At 45.8% G+C, this 16,871-nt stretch overlaps 2 long non-coding RNA genes across 3 annotated transcripts in view; both read left to right on the forward strand.

Moving 5' to 3' along the window:
- LOC117008075 overlaps nucleotides 1–984 on the forward strand; it is a 95,621-nt gene extending 94,637 nt beyond the window's left edge. Inside the window, exon 8 of the long non-coding RNA XR_004420252.1 lies at nucleotides 908–984. This is a non-coding gene — a long non-coding RNA (uncharacterized LOC117008075). The remainder of the gene's footprint in view (nucleotides 1–907) is intronic.
- Nucleotides 985–7,870: 6,886 nt separating this feature from the next.
- LOC117008074 overlaps nucleotides 7,871–16,871 on the forward strand; it is a 45,397-nt gene continuing 36,396 nt past the window's right edge. The window contains exons 1-3 of one of the 2 annotated variants that reach the window (XR_004420250.1): nucleotides 7,871–7,894; nucleotides 9,995–10,026; nucleotides 16,296–16,371. This is a non-coding gene — a long non-coding RNA (uncharacterized LOC117008074). Of the gene's footprint in view, nucleotides 7,895–9,994; nucleotides 10,027–11,962; nucleotides 12,613–16,295; nucleotides 16,372–16,871 lie in introns of those variants that run through there. The other variant, XR_004420251.1, reaches the window with a different exon arrangement.

The raw sequence follows: 16,871 nt of genomic DNA on the forward strand, positions 1-16,871 counted from the left end.
TGGGTTGCAGGGGCACTGTGGGCTGTGTGCCTGAGCTGGCTCATTGATCAGGAATATATTGTGGTTTTTGGGGGTATTGAAGCTGGATTTGGAATATATTGGTTTTTTGGGATTTGTGGAATATTGTGATTTCCTGGAGCTGCCCTGTTCCAGGTGCCTTCATCCCACCTGGTTTATAGACTGGGATGACTCCTGGGAGGTTGTTGCAGCCAATCCTGGTTAGGATATATTGAAATAAAGTCAAAAATAGATAGAAGAAGGGAGCCTTTCTATCTTCCCTCATTCCCAGTTCTTTGGGAATAAAATGGCTTTTTGGAGGAGCAGGCAGGGAAGGGATCTGTGCCTGGGCAGGAAGGAATGCAGCTCCTTTGATCCCACAAACACCCACAGGTGCTTGCAAAACGTTTGTCATGGAGCTGAGCTGAATGTTTATTAATTGGAGTTTAGGAAGGAACGTGTGGAATCGTTTCTTGTCTGGGTTTGGGGTAAAACCAGCTGGGATGGTTTGAATTCGAGCAGAATTTGACCCAGCATTAATCAGTGCACACATGGAGGGTTGTGCTGGGTTTGTGGAGCTGGCCTCTCCCTGAAAGGAGAAGTTTTGCTCAAAAGAAACCAAAAAAATCCAATTGGAGAAAGCACAATTCCATGTGATGATCTTCCATCCTTGGTCAGCAGCTGGAGGGCTCTGATGGAAGGTGGGAAAACGAATTTTCCTCATGGTTTCAGCACTAAAATAATTCCCAGAACGGTGTTTGGCTCAAGGCAGGATCTCAATGCAGCCTTTCCCACTTAAAAGTGGGGAAAAAGAGAAGTTTGGGCAAAAAGAGCTGAAGGCAAAGGTGGATGGATGGAGCCTGGGATGGCACAATAAATTAACTCCCTTCTTTCTTCTTTTCCTCCACAGACCCGTGTTTGGAGGAAACCAAGAGCAGATCCTTTTTTATTCCCACTCATTTTCAGGGTGAGTGAATCCTCTTGTCTCCACTCCTGCTGTCGTGTCCAAAGTGTGACTTCAGGTTCAGGGGGAAAATCTCTCTTTTCCTAATCTTTGCACTGATAACACAGAGCTTAATTTAGCAGCAGTCAGGCAGAACATTTGGATTTTGTCATCCATTTCCAAAACTATTGTTGGCTTCTTATTCCTTTGTTTCCACACACCACCACCCCCAACTCGTTTCAGATTTACATTTTCTTGGAGGTGCCAAAAGATAAGTTAATGCCAACTTGATGATTAATTAGCTAATACTTTCCTCTGGCCTGAGATGGGAAGCCTTTATCTGAGTCACCTATTAATTATTATTTTATTTATTGCTGCATGGGTGCATTTGAAGGGATTCAAGTTCTGCCCTCCTGAGAAATTTGGGCAGGAATGAAAGGAAGCCAAAGGAACCTTCAACATGTTATCAGAAAATGTGTCCTAATGTTGAGATCAGGGTATTTTTTAAACTATATTTTGCAAGCCCTGAGCAATATCAGAGTCTTTTTGTTGAAATCACTGGAAATAGGGAGTTCTGAGGCTTTCCAGCATCCTCAGAGATGCAAAAATCAATAAAAAACTTGATTTTCCAGAGGCTGTGGGAATGGCTCAGCTATTCCTACCTGCCTGAGCTTGGAGAAGTTGTGGGAAGAACTCACCTGGGGCACTTCCAATGTGGAAGCTTCCAGGAGCTTGGTGCTGGTGCATATCCCTTTGTTTTTTGGGAGCTGGGAAGAGGCTGCAGACATCTCCTCCCAAATCAGAGTCTTTCCAGGGGAATATTTGAAATTTAAACGGAGTTCAGACCAAGGGGATCATTATTCAAAGTGCCATAAATGCATTAACACAGGAGCAGGGTTGTGAATAAGTTTAATTTAATAATGATAAAAAAGAGGGGAAAGGGTTGGATAACGATGATGAATTTATTGGTGGGTGAGCTTGGTTGCCTCATTCTCCTGAAATCATGATGAGGAATGAGGTAAGTGCACATTTTATGACTGGAATTAATGCTGGGCACGAGAGAAGAGCTGCACACCCCAGGGGGATTCCCAGCAGGAAGAAACAGGAAAAGCTGGAGAGTTCCAGGAGCTCTGTGAAACACCCAGGCTTCACCTTGGGGGCTTTGAAAGTGGAAGAATTTCTTCCCAATATCCAATCCAAACCCACTGTCAGCCATTCCCCCTTGAACCAAGGCTCAAGGCAAAGATTTTATGTTCTGTGTCCCCTCCTTCCCTCCTGGATGTCCTAAAAGAGGTGACAGAGGGCTGGTGTCCCCAAGTGCAAGTGAAATATTCAATGTGAGCACAGTGAATGACACAGATACCACCTGGAATTGCCATCCCAGCTTTGTCCTCCTCCTTTTTGTTTTTGCTTTTTGGTTTTTTTTTTTTGCCTTGGTTAAGCCCTGGGCACGGATGTGTTGCCACCTGTTAATCTGCTGAACTCAGAGCCTAAATTAGAAGTGCACCAATTTTCAGAAGGTTTAAAACTCTCCTGGACTTCAGTGGGGTTAGTCTGGTCCTGGGGTGTGAATTATGGGCTGGTTTAAGGAGGAGGAAGGAAGGGGGATCTGTGGGAGAACTGGGAAGGGACAAAAATATGCCCTCTCCATAGACCTGATTTTTAAAAATCATTAGACTTTAAGAATCATAACCATTGCAAAAAGCTCAAAGTTAAGGACCTAGAAAAATACTATTCTGTTCTGTAAATATTACCATTTGATCTCTTGTTGATTCATTCATATCAGCCTGTCTTCCACTTATTTATATAAGTATATAGAGATATGTATGTGCACATGTATGCCTGAGTGTGTGCATATGTGCTTATTTGTGTATTGGGACTGCAGAAAAAAAATTATTTTGTGAACAATCAAATTTGGTTACCAGAAAATGAATCTTTTTCACACCACTTTTTTCCCCCTTCAATCTTAACATAAAATCTTTGCATTGGGCCTTCCCAAAGCAAAATAAGACAGTGATAGGGCAAGGGGGGATGGCTTCAAACTGCCAGTTTGGATATTAGGAAGAAATGCTTCCTGTGAGGGTGGTGGATGGATGGAATGGATTTCCCAGAGCAGCTGTGGCTGCCCCTGGATCCCTGGAAGTGTCCAAGGACAAGGCTTGGAGCAGCCTGCGGTGGTGGAAGGTGTCCCTGCCTGTGGATGATCCAATTCCTCCCAAGCCATCTTCCCCTGGAACTTGCTATAATAGATAAGGTATCCTAGATACCAAGGCTGAGCCAAATTCCTTAAGAATTTGGTCACTCTCTAACACCTTGGAAGATAATTGGTTAGAAATTAGTCTGTGTAATTGGTCAGTTCACCTTCAGAACTTCTCACTTAGATTGGATGCTGTTCTTTGGATAAACTTTTATTGGCTGTAGTTTGAATCCCCCCTGAACCTATAAATATGATTCTGAGAGAATCCTGCTTGACTCCCTTGGCATGAAATAAAAATTCTTGTGGAACTCATCAAGTAAGGCCTCCAGTCTTTCTCTGCTGGCTAAATGTGAGCTTTCTGAGAGACAGCTAAATGATATTAGCACTCTCTGGTCCTGGGACCAAAAAGGAAAGCCACACCTGCCCATGGTCTGGAATTAGAGGAGCTTTAACTCCCTCCCAAGCCCAAGTGATGGAAGTTCTGAGCTCTCAGGCTGGGATTGGCAGGATGGGGGCAGCTCCTTCAGCATTCCCTGTGCTCACCTCAGCTGTGGGACAGCCTGCTCTGCCTCCCTCCCTTCCTGCAGGAATGCTGAGCCCCGTGCAGCCTGCAGGAACGTGTGTGAGTGCTACTCTGCTTTGCATGAATAACCAGGCACTGACACAGACAGGTATTCCCCTTCCTGCTTCCTCAGCCCCCAGGAAGGCTTGGCCTGCTGAATTGTTTCATTTCAGTCCTTATTTTTAATGAGATTATAGCTTTGAGGGCTGATTGTGCATTCTGATTGCTGATTCTTTAATGCAGGAGCAGGGAGCAGAGCCCAGGTTTCCCCTTTGCCACGAGAGTGCCAAAGGCAGCTCATCAGTGAGCAATTTTCAGTGCACTAGATCTATTTTTTCCCACTAAAAAGGTGAAGATTCCATCTTTCTTTGCCCACAGCTTTAGCAGGAGCTGTGCTGAGCCAGGACCCGAGGCAGCAGCTGGGTTTAAGGCTCTGACCTGGGTGGGCAGCGCATCCTTCTCCATCTCAGCACATCCTTCTCTATCTCAGCACATCCTTCTCTATCTCAGCACATCCTTCTCCATCTCAGCACATCCTTCTCCATCTCCTTGGTCTTTTCCCACTGCTCTGCTGCAGAACTGGATCTTTTCCTGGGACTTTCTGTGTGATTTGCCATGGTCACTGCATTTCATGCACAGGGCTGGGGGCTGAATTGAGTCTGACACTTTGGGAATTGCCCTCCTGGGCACCTCAGATCCCCAAATTTCTGTGTAAGGAATCCTGAAGCATTCTGTGGAGCGAGCCTGAGATCACTGGAGCAGATTTCTCACGGTGTGAATTTTAGCTGCAGGAGTTGAGGCTTTGATGGACCTTGTGAGCTGCAGAAAAGATGAGGGCAGTGCACTGATAGCAATTCTCTCCCTTACACATCCAAAGGGAATTCCCAGCCGAGGCAAAAGAGCATTTGTGGAGCAGTTTCCTAATTTAGAGCAGTTGCTGGATGTTGAAATGTTGTGCCAGTGGAGCAATGTCCAGCTCTAAATTTGGAGGGCATTGAGCTCCAGCCCTGGGCTCCATGTGCTGATGCCTTGGCATGGGGGGGCTTCTCCTGGATTATGGAGCAGCTGGGAAAAGCAGGGAGATTAGAGCCAGTGGAGGGAACAAAAAGCAAATGTCATTTGAGGCTGAGGCTGGGGGGAAGGCACAGGGATGCTTGGGGAGAGCACAGTGCCCTCAGCTCATGCAAGGTCAGGGAGAAACAAAGCCAGGAATGAAGGGAAAACAGAGAGGAGCGAGGAGCAAAGTGTCCAAAAAGTGTGGAAGCAGCTGGTGGAGGAAGGTGATGTCCCACAGATAATGGGGTTTAGTCAGTGTATTCCTCCCCAGAGAGGTTTTGGCTTTTCAGAGGGGTCTTTGGCCAGGAGGGAGAGGTGGGAGCAGCAGCTCTGGGTGCTCCCTTCCATGGGGATTTACCTTTCCTTCTCCAGCTCTCTGCTCCTCTCCTTTTCCAGCTCTCTGCCCCTCTCCTTCCCCCTCTGCCTGTGCTGCTCCCTGCAGTCCCAGGCTCTTTCTGTTCCATGTTTGGGGCAGAGAATCCAACCATGCTTCTTAATTGCCATTCCAGCTAATTACCATGGGAAGCAGGGATGGGAGGGGCTGGTGTTATGAATATGAATTTGTTTGAACCTGGAATTTCACAGTGTGTATTGGGGGTTACCCCACACTGCTGCCCAGTGCTGAATAAACATTCACTTTGTAACTTTAAATTGTTAGAGAGTCTTTTGTCCTCACAGCTGAGTATTGGTTTTAGACCAATACTCATATTTTGGTAAATCATTACAGCTCTGGAGAGGACGAGTCAGGTGTGGCTGTGGGACAGCACCTCATGGATAACATCTCCTACCCAGCTGGAAGTGTGACACCAACCTCCCATCCTCTGCCTGAAGCCCAGAACTGGAGGCAGGAAGGACTCAGCATTTTTTTGAGCCCCTCGTTGTGCTCCTGGCAGTTCTCTGCTCCTTTCCAGCCCTGTTTTCTGTTCCCTCTGCAATCCATTTGATGCTGCCCTTCCCTCCCTCCCTCCCTCCCCAGCACACAATGGGTTCCTTTCTGCGGTGAATCCCCTGCTCCATGCACAATTTTGCTGGCTCCTCTCTTCAGTGGGAGAAGAGGGGAAAGTATTCCTTGTTCCCAGTGAAAACCAGCACTGGCAGCCTGGGTTATTTTGTCGGACGTGTGGCTTTAAGTGACGCCTTTGCCATCTGTTCCGTCTGCTAATTATGAATGCAAAACAAACGGAGCCCACAATTGCTTCATTTAGAATAAGAGAGATGGCAGTGACCAAAACAGTTTTATTTTGGTGTCAGATGCTCTTTTTATTTCTCCTGTCTCTTCCTAATCCAAAGCAGGGCTGGAGCACTTCTCCCTCTCCCAGTTTGCTCTGACAAATGGGACCAATTCTGCGTGTTCAGCCTTTAGGGCCTTGGGGGGACAATCCCACAAGAACAGGAAAGGAAAAAAAATTCATTTTCAGCTGTGAGGGCTGATTGCAGCTTGGATGTTTTCAGTTCAGCTGTGTTGGTCTTAGACCTGCAAAGGGACACATCAGGGCACCTCCAGGAGGTTTGGCAGCAGCGTGTGGAGCATTTCCTCAGCTGCTCCTGCTCTGTTTCCTCTCAGCACAGATGAGCTGGGACGGGCTGGTGGGAAGGAATGATGCACTCTGCTGTGCCTGTGTCCTGCAGCCCAGGAGATGAGGTTGTTCTGGTTTTTGGTTGTGAGTGAATCATGCCCAAGGCTGGTGATCCATCTCCTTTGGTGACTGGGTTAGGAGGAGCCCCCTCCATTTATTCATTGGGTGCTGCCAGTCTTTAACATTCCCAGAATTGCTGCTGGCTTACTCCAAACCATGGGAAATGATGGAGGTGTCCCTGCTAGCACAGCCATGGATTGATGTGATCTAGCTTGAGAAAATGGACACTCTCTTCCTCCTCCTCCTCCTTCCCCAGCCATCATTCTTGCTGTGATAATCAACATATATTTAATTTTATTTCTTGGCTGGGTCTGTGTTGAAGGGCACTGGGCTGGCAGTGTTTTTGTTCCTACTAAAGCAATGTTCTGGACAGTACAAGACCTCACAAATCTCCATGAAAATGTGCCAGTTTGTGCTCAAAGATTATTTTTAAATTATTCTCACTACTATGGAGTTTTCCTAAAGTTCCCATTCAATTTCCCCTGTTGGAAAGGAATGTCAGGGGACGCTCTCCCAATGAGAAATTGTATCTGGAAAGTTCTCCCTCCCCATTTTCAGCTCCCAGCAAACTCCCCTAGCCCAGCTGAGGCAGAAATACATGGAGGGTTCTGTCATGAAATGCCCAAATCTGAGACTAAACCCAGTCTGAGATCCCAAACTGGCCTGGGCTCCTCCAACCCTGAGGAAACCTCTGCTGTAAAAATGATGGAAAATGCTGCAGGAGGTTCCAGCAGGAGGGTTAAAGGTTCTGTTGGTGTCCCAGGCCTGGAGGATGATGTTGTGGTTTAAACATTTGGACTGGAACCAAGAGATGTGAGATAAATTCCAGGCTCTGCTGTTCACTTCCTCTGTCAGCTCCTGGAAATCTCTGCTGCTCCCTTTGCTCCCATCCTCTGCCTGTGAATTGAACTGATAACCCAGCTCATTTTCTGAAATCCTTACATTTAGGGTTCCATCCCCACGTGCCTGCAAGGTGGGAATAGTTTAAAGTTGGAAATTAAGGACAAAAAGCTCAGAAAGGTTGAAGGATGTGAATTAATTCCCTTTCCTCAGCCTGGATCAGTGTCTGAGGGGTGGCAACACCAGGAAATTAAAGCAGGGTACATTTTTCCCTGGCTTTGGTTAAAATTCCCAAATAATGAGTGTCCATGAGCAATGCTGAAAGGATCAGTGCAAAGAAGAATTAATTTTCTACCTCCAAAGCTGTATTTAGGAAATTCTGATCATTGAAATCCATTTAATTGAAGAAATTCTTTGCCACTGTCCCAATCTGATGGATGAAGGTTTGTCCTCCTGTCCCTGACATGTCAGGAGGGAAGGGAAGAAGGAAGGAGAATTTCTGGGAGCTTTCTTTAGGTGTGTCAACATCTATTTTCTGCTAAATTAATTTGTACTTGTAGGTTTGTGTGTCTAGAAGAGTTTACAGGATGAGCTGCTCTTTTTTGGTGCTAAAATTTGCCTTTGGTTTCTTTATCCCAGCTTTAATTTCAAGCTGGAACAAGGTAAATTTTCTTTTCTCTGTGGGATTTCTAGAACAGGGCATGTAGAGGTCAAAATTTCTTGCTAGAAAGCCTTGACAGGTGTGAAAAATTTAATCCAAACCATTCATAACACGTGATTCTCTTCACCACCTGATGCATTTAACCTGCTCTGGGACAGTGAGTCAGCTTTTATTCCAAATATCAGCAGTCCTGGGTCAGATTTGGGCTGGTGCTTGTAGGGAAAGGAAATTCTGCATATCCTGGTGGTGTTTCATGGCTCATCTGGGTGTTTGCAGTTCCAGGTTGAACCCAGAGCTGGAGAATTTGAGTCTTGTGCTTCTTTGCCCAAATTGTAACAAAAAAGTGTGTTTTGCCTGCTGTAGGATTGCAGAAAAATCTCTTTTTTTTTTCTGGTGATGAGGCAATAAAAACCCCCATGACCATCAGCAGCAGAAAGGAGAGAAACTGCAGCGGGGAAAAAGTTCCCTAAATTAAATAACCCTAATTAAATGACTTTAGCTACACTTACATCACATTATAGGAACACTGAAGTGGGGATTTCTCCTCATTTTCTGGGGATTTGTCTGCTCTGTGAATGCTTCCAATCAGTTTTTGGGATTTTTTTCCTAGATAAATTAGGATTTTTTTTTCCTTTCATTGGGATGTACCAGCTTGTTCCAAGTATCATCCCAAAATATTTGCTGGAGGGGAAGCAACTCTCAGCCCCCCTGCAAGGATTTTATCTCTCCTTTAAATTACCCAGTTCAAATGCATGATAATGACCCTTGTAATGATGATAAAATGGGAGTGTGGCTGCATGGAGTAACGTTTAAAAATAATGATACACCTCGAAGTAGGTCTTGGAAAAGGAAATCTTAAATAGCTCTGGGGAAACAGATGCTTTGGGGGACTTGTGGATAAAAATAGTGGCTCCCAATTGGCAACCAAAACAAAAATGCAGCCCTGCTCAGTCAACCTCAGCAGCAGAAATTCCTCTGAAAACCTCAGGGCCCCAAAGTGGGGAGGTGTGAAAGGCACCTGGTGCTGCACCTGCACTGGGGTTTAGATCTTTTTGCCTCTTCTCTTTTTCATCACAAAATCATGGAATGGTTTGGGGAAGGACATTAAACCTGACACCTCCCACCATCCCAGCTGCTCCCAGCCCTGTCCAGCCTGGCTTGGGCACTTCCAGGGTCTGCTCTGGGGAGAATTCCTCCCCAAAATCCCAACCAAACCTCCTCTCTGTGGTTCTAAGGGATTTTTCTCACCACTCCCCATCTTTCTCTGCACAGTGCAGTGGGAGCTCTGCCCAGGGCTCCTTGCTGGGGCTGCTCAGGGCTTTCCTGGGGGGAGGAAGGGCTGGAGGGTCCAGCTGTGCAGGGTGAGGCTGTCAGAGCAGGGTGCAGGTCCAGCTGTGCAGGGTGAGGCTGTCAGAGCAGGGTGCAGCTCCAGCTGTGCAGGGTGCAGGTCCAGCTGTGCAGGGTGAGGCTGTCAGAGCAGGGTGCAGGGTCCAGCTGTGCAGGGTGAGGCTGTCAGAGCAGGGTGCAGCTCCAGCTGTGCAGGGTGAGGCTGTCAGAGCAGGGTGCAGGTCCAGCTGTGCAGGGTGAGGCTGTCAGAGCAGGGTGCAGGTCCAGCTGTGCAGGGTGAGGCTGTCAGAGCAGGGTGCAGGTGCCTGGCTGCAGGCAAAGGCAGGGGATGCTTTCCCTGCTCACCTGGGCTGGCTGGAGGGGACAGAGGGGTGTGGGCAGCCCCAGCCCAGCTCAGCATCTGCTTAGGTACCAATTGCACTGATTTTAAATTAAAATAACTGGTTTGTCATGGAGCTGTGGCTTGATCCCTTCTCCTGGCTCTGCTGTGGAAGTGAAAACCTCCTTCAGCAGCTCCTCAAACCTCATTCTAGCAGGTGCCTCAGCTCCCCATTTCTGGGTTTGGGACAGAAACACCAGCCTGTACAAAGGAACTGAGCAAGCTGAGGAAAGGGGAATGTTTATTTTGTGTGCTTTTGTTTAACTCAGAGAAACACTCAAAAATTCTGTGATGATTTCTGCTTTTTCCTGTTAGGGCAAAAGCCAAATCTCAAATGAACAGTTTTAACTTGTTGGTTTGGTATTTTTCTTTTAGGTGGTTTCTCCCAAACCAAGACAAGCAGTCAGGTGAGTCAAATGTTGATCCCCTTCTCCCAACTCATGGAATATTTCTCCTGGCTGGGATGGCATCGACCAGGAATCCCCTCTCCTGTGCTTTTGTCTTGATTAGAAAGCAAAGATGAGGCTCCTTAGGGAACTTTGGGTTCCTGTTGTGGAATGTGCTGCCTTCAGGATGATCAGAGAATCCCAGGCTGATGTTGGTTTGATGGGATTTAAAGCCCACCTCATTCCAGCCCCTTTTCCTTGGGAGCTGGAGGTGGGATAATGCTCCAAGCCCATGAAATTGGCTTTTCCTGTGTGTTGGTTTTGTGGATTCCTGGATTCCCCATCTCCCCCAAGGCAGGGCACAAAAGGAGCAGGAAAAGCAGGTGTTGAGTGATCCCACTGAGCTGTCCATCAGCAGGACAGGATTTGAGATGGGAACAGAGGGAAGGAGAAAAGAAAAGAGATGGATTTCCTGCACCCAAAGCAAGGGACAGCAAAATCAAAAAGCAAACCCCACCAAGTTTAATCCTGTCCCAGACAAGGTCAGGCACAAACAGCTCAGCCTTTGATTTGATCTGCCCTTTCCTAAAAGTGGAAGGGTGAAAATATTACATCCAACTGAAAGGGGGAGGGGAAAAAAGGTTGTTTAATATGGATAGATGGGATATATGGGGTATGGGGGATATATGGGGTATATGGGATGTATGGAATATGGGATAATGGGGTATATATGGGATATATGGGATAAATAGGATAGATGGGATAAATAGGATATATGGGATAAATAGGATATATGGGATATGTGGGATATGTGGAATATGGGATATATGGGGTATATATGGGATATATATGGGATATATGGGATAAATAGGATATATGGGATATATGGAATATATAGAATATGGGATATATGGAATATATAGAATATGGGGTATATGGGATATATGGAATATATAGAATATGGGGTATATGGGATATATGGGGTATGGGGGATATATTGGATATGGGATATGTGGGATATGGGATATGTGGATATATGGGATATATGGGATATTTGTGATATATGAGATATATGGGATATGGGATATTTGTGATATATGGGATATGTGGATATATGGGATATGGGATATATGGGGTATATGGAATACAGGATATATGGGATATTTGTGATATATGAGATATATGGGATATATGGAATATGGGATATATGGGATATGGGATATATGGAATATGGGATATTTGTGATATATGGGATATGGGATATATGGGGTATATGGAATACAGGATATATGGGATATATGGGATATTTGTGATATATGAGATATATGGGATATGGGATATATGGAATATGGGATATTTGTGATATATGGGATATGGGATATTTGTGATATATGGGATATGGGATATTTGTGATATATGGAATATGGGATATATGGAATATATGGGATATGGGATATACGACCCCAGTGTCTGGTGGCAGCGAGTGGGTCAGACATTGTCAGATCTGGCAGGGATTCAGACACCTGCCAGGGAACGGGGATTTTGTCAGGAGGAGTGGGAGAGGCAGAGACGCAGCAGTTCTATATCTGCCCGGATAACACTTCCTCTCTCAAACCCCCTTACTGAGCTGGGCTCTATATTTTATATTCAGCAGCCAGGTCCCCGCCCCCCCAGCCCTCCCCACCCACCGCCACCCTGGCTGCCTTTAACTTGTTAAGTTTGAAAGATGATCCATGCACACGCTCTGCTCTGCCAGGCAGCCCCGTTTAAGGCCAAGATTAATGCAGAGCATTGGTGCAGTCGTGCCGCAGTGGTGCGTGATCGGAATACGAGATGGAATATGGGGGGAAAGGCCACAAATGTGCCTGGATTCCCAGTTTACACAAGTCTCCTTAGCAACTTGTCTGATTATTTTCTTTTTTTTTTTTTTATTTTTTCATACATGTGCATGCAGCAGCGTTGTCCCAAATCTCCAGCGAATAAAACATTCCCCGAGTTTTTAAACGCTTCGGTTGATGGTCTTGGTGTTGTTTTGCCTTTTCCTTTTGTTAAATCTGTGGCTTAATTTTTATTTTTTTTTTTTTTCCTCTCCCCCTGGAGAGATTCCCCCCCTGTACCCTCCGAAAAGGATGGCAGAGGGGCTGGGGGTGGGGGCACTGGGAGAGTTTTCATTGTGACTTCCCGAGAGTTGGTTCCTTTCCAGTTGTTCACATCTCAGCATGTGGAATTATTGTGCTTTCTCCCGATTTGCCACAGAATTGGCAGTAGCCTGACATTGTTACTCATTGGAATTGTATTTGGAGCCGGGCTGATTTTTTTTTTTTTTTAATTTTTTTTCTTTCTCTTTTGACTTATTTATTTTAATCACCCGCATTTTTTTTTTTTTTTTAATTTCATAACAACCCCTTTGATTTTGCAAACAATATATTTAACAGTCTGTAAAATGGAGGAGAGGAGGAAAAAAAACCAAAAAACCACCAGGGTGAGAGGATTGTGGCAAGCCTGTCCCTGAATCCCATATTCCCCTCCCCGTGCAATTTTTTTTTAGTTGCCTCCTGAAGAACCCCCTCCCTCCCCATAGGAGGGAGTGGCCTTTTAGGGATCAAGGTACGTTGGATTATTATTTTTTTTTTCCCAGTTTGTGTGATACTTTATTAATAGCATGGGGCAAGAGAGAGGCTGAAGGGTGGGGAGAGCAGGGGAGGAGGGTGGAGAGAAGCAGAGTTCTCCTCCAAGTCCTGTACCTTGAAATAACTCAAGGGGAAAAGAGTTGCAGCCTCACTTGAGTCGTTTCAAAATCTTCCTGGGCGCTTTTTCTTTTTCTTTTGCTTCTATATTTTTTTTCTTCTAAGGGGAGGGGGTAGAAAAAGAAAGAAAAAAAAAAAAAAGAAGAAGCTGAGCCAAAAAACATTTTGAAGGCTTGATCTTGGCTTCTATACAAACAGATGTTGCCTGTCATTCCGTTGTTAAGCAGGCAGCAGATTGGAGCAAGCAGCAGCAGTTTAGGGGGAACTGCAGCAGAGCTGGAAAGTGGCAGATACAGAGATATAGAAATATATTTTTCTTTAATTTTTTTCCTTTTTTTTTTTTTCGTGTGTTCTACACATAAATATTTTTTTCTCCTGGAATTACCTCTAATTACAACACGTCTCTCTTCAATTTTTTTTTAATTCAATTTTTTTTTTAAAGCGGGCAAAACAACCCCAAAACCAAATGGAAAAACAGTAGGAACTTTCACCCAAATTTTACCAAAGCAGCTATTTTCTATTTTTCAGGGCCGATTTTGAGAGCTTTTTTTTTTTGGTTGTTCTTTTTCACACGAGTAGGGAAGGGGGTTCTGTTGGAAATGCTTTGGCATTGTCGGTAAGTGAACCTTTGCCATGGAGCAGCTCAGGGATTTCAGGGATTGGGGATTTTCCTGCTCCTGGTGGTTTTACCCCCTGGCTCTTGCTGGAGGTGCCCTTGGGGAGCTCCAAGGCCCTTTCTCTCCTCTCCAAGTTTCGGGAGCTCTGCAGGAGCCAGAACCTCGCTGTTTGTCCAGCACAAGTTCTCCGAGCTCCGGGGGCTCTTTTGTGTCTGTGTGTGCTGCCTGTGGGTTTCATCCCCCATCCTTTTTATGCTCTCAGATTTTTTTCTCCCCCACTCCCTTTTCCACTTCTCCCCTCTGATTTAATCTGGTTGGGAGGAGAGAGGAAGCAGCAGAACGCAGCAGGCTTTGAGCCGAAGGAGTTAAAAGTTTCTTGGCACCAGAGCAGCAGTTTAGCAACAGATCAGTTCATTTAAATGAGAGAAATCACAGCCCGAGCCATCTGATTTTGAAATTTCACATCTTCTGCTTCCACTTTAGAACAAAGCTTCTGTTTTGCTTTCCCCCTTTTATTCATCCGCGCCGCTTTTGTTGGAGACTCGGTGGGTTCTGCACAGAAACTTTGGACTCAGGGCTGGGTTTTCCCTTCAAATATGAAATTGGGGGTGGATGAAATTCATCTTCTGTGCAGCTCTGCCCTGGGAGAAGGAGCTGTGGCCAGCAGGGTTTGTGTGTGCAGCTCTGGGAAGCCAAGAGCAGAGCGGGGATTTTCCCTGCCCACATCTGGAGGTTGAGTCCCTCCAACATCTGCAGCACCCAGAGGTTGCTCAGAGCTCCATAATCCTGCACTCTGAGCTAAACCCCATCATGATTTTCATATTCCAGCCCCAGAAGGAGCACAAACAACTTTTTTTTTTTTTTTTTTTTTTTTTTTTTGTTGCTGTTTGTTCATTTAAATGCGCTCGGGCCTTAGCACCAGTCCCGGCAGTTTTGTTGCTACGTCAAGGAAAATGAAATAAAGCAGCTCCTCGGTGGTGAAGTTGGGGATTTAAAAAATAATAATGATTAAAAAAATAAATTAAATTAAAAATCTAAATACATCTTTAAAAATTTAAAAAAATTTGAAAAAGAAAAGGAAAAAAAACAGAAAAAAGGGGGAAAAAAACAGGGGAAAAAAACCCAGGAAAAAAAGAAAAAAAAAAAAGGGAAAAAAAAGGAAAAAAAACCAGAAAAAAAGGGAAAACTATTTTTAAATTTTAAAAATTGATCTATTGATAAATCATGAAAACAATTTCCAAGTGGAACTCAGTGGCTTACACTGCAGGAATGTGTTGCAGGGAGTTGGGATGGGAGGTTTTTCCGTGGAGCCTCTTCCCGGTGCCATCGCATCCAAGAAAGGCCGGCACGTTTGGGAACGGGTCAATCCTGGCACAGAAAAAGGGTTGGAGGTGTGCAGGGGGAAAATCCTTCAGTCAGCAGGCTGCTCCCCAACCTCAGCAGGAAACCCTCCGTGGGGAGGAGCAGCCTGGAGGGGGTGAAAAATCGAGGTGCTGGTGCTAGGAGGGGGATGAAGGATGGAGCTGCACCTCTGCCATGGGTGCTGGTGCTGGGATGGAGGATGCAGGATGAAGGATGCAGGATGAAGGATGAAGGATGGAGCTGCACCTCTACTGTGGGTGCTGGTGCTGGGAGGGAGATGAAGGATGCAGGATGCAGGATGGAGCTGCACCTCTGCCCTGGCTGCTGGTGCTGGGATGGGGGATGCAGGATGAAGGATGAAGGATGGAGGATGGAGCTGCACCTCTGCCCTGGGTGCTGGTGCTGGGAGAGAGGTGCAGGATGAAGGATGCAGGATGCAGGATGGAGCTGCACCTCTGCCCTGGGTGCTGGTATTGAGAGGGGGATGCAGGATGAAGGATGCAGGATGAAGGATGCAGGATGCAGGATGAAGGATGGAGCTGCACCTCTGCCGTGGGTGCTGCTGGTGCTCAGAGGGGGATGCAGGATGCAGGATGCAGGATGGAGCTGCACCTCTGCCGTGGGTGCTGCTGGCTCTGGCTGCTTTGAGGTTTTGTTCTCCCTGGTTTGGTGCTGGGGAAACGCCAGGAGCGGGAGCCGGCCCGTCCCCCCCAATATTGGGAATATTTCTGTGCGAGTCGTTGTGGTTACATCACAGCGCGCTCCTTCCTCGTCTCCATTCTTCAAAATTCAAATAATTCCCCCCCTCCCCGATAGCAGCTGTGCATGGGGTTTTTTTTTTTAGTTTTCTTTTTTTTTTTTTTTTTTTAAGTCGCTCTTTAACGTTGCGAAAGGAACAATAAAATGAAAGGCAAAACCGGCATCTTAAAACTTGGCAAGTGAAAGCAGCTTGGAGTGGCAGCCAAGAATCCTGCTGTGGTGCAAAAAGAATAGCATCCACGGAGCCACCACGAGCCAGGGCTTCTCCTCTCTTAACAATCGCTCGGCACCGAGAAATAATTATTCCTTGTGTCAGTGGTAAAAGAGTCAACAAGCTTCAAAAAGCTTGCTGGGGGAGCCTCCTCCAGAGCAGGTAACGATGCTCCTCTGTGGTTCTGCTTTCTCCAGCTGGACTTTTTTTGGGCTGAGGATCTGGAGATGAGAAGTGATGACTTGCAGGAGTCGGTGCGTTGCTGGCTGCCAGGGAAGGCGTTCGCCTCCCCGCTTCTTTATTTTCCTGAATGGCTTTGGTGGGAATGGGACTGGCAAAAGTTCTGCAGTGCTTGTGGTACAAGGAGTGTTTTATTTCCACGGGGGAAGGCGTGAGTGGGTTGATTCGAGGTGGGACATGGAAAATAATCATTAAAAAAAAATATTAAAAATGAGGATATTGGGAGGGGAATTTCTCTCATAGGAGCTTGGCTGTTCTTTTTGCTCCTAAAGCTGTAGCCTCTGGGTGTAGGAAAACAGTGTCCATTCCTTGAAAAAATGCCATACAAATATCCATGAACATTTTGTCTTGCAGAACACGCTCCCGAGGAGCTGGGCCTAAGCAATATGGCAGCGCACGTTCCATAGGAAACCTGCAGAGTGCTGCTGAGGTAACTGGGATTCTCAGGCAGGATCTCCCTTCCCCTTCTCATTCCTTCCAATTATTTCAAGCACAGAAATCCTTAAGGAGTTGCTCTTTAAAGCTAGGATAGAGTGCATGTGTGTGTATATATATAAATACATTTATTTATTTATTTATTACTTATTTATTTATTTACAGGCCTAATTACATTGGGGTTAAAAATGTAGGGGGAAAAAGAAATGGAATTATTTCATAGCTGTGTTTCTTATTTGCCTGAATTTCGGGGCAGGAGGATGAAATGGCTGCAAACAGATTTTTGCTCAGGCACACAATGCATTCCGTAGTGATCGATTTTCCTGGACAGGGCATTTCTGCTTTGTGGTTTGCAAGGAAACCACCCACAGAACAAACCCCAGTGTTAGGTCTTTAGGGATTTTATTTCTCCACATTTCCCTCTATATTCCTTTGGATATAAATCTCTAAAATACCAGCTTTGTACTGGGTTGTTGCTGACAAAAATATTCTGTG

The sequence above is a fragment of the Catharus ustulatus genome, chromosome 28 (assembly GCF_009819885.2).
Source record: "Catharus ustulatus isolate bCatUst1 chromosome 28, bCatUst1.pri.v2, whole genome shotgun sequence".
NCBI classification, from domain to species: Eukaryota; Metazoa; Chordata; class Aves; order Passeriformes; family Turdidae; genus Catharus; species Catharus ustulatus.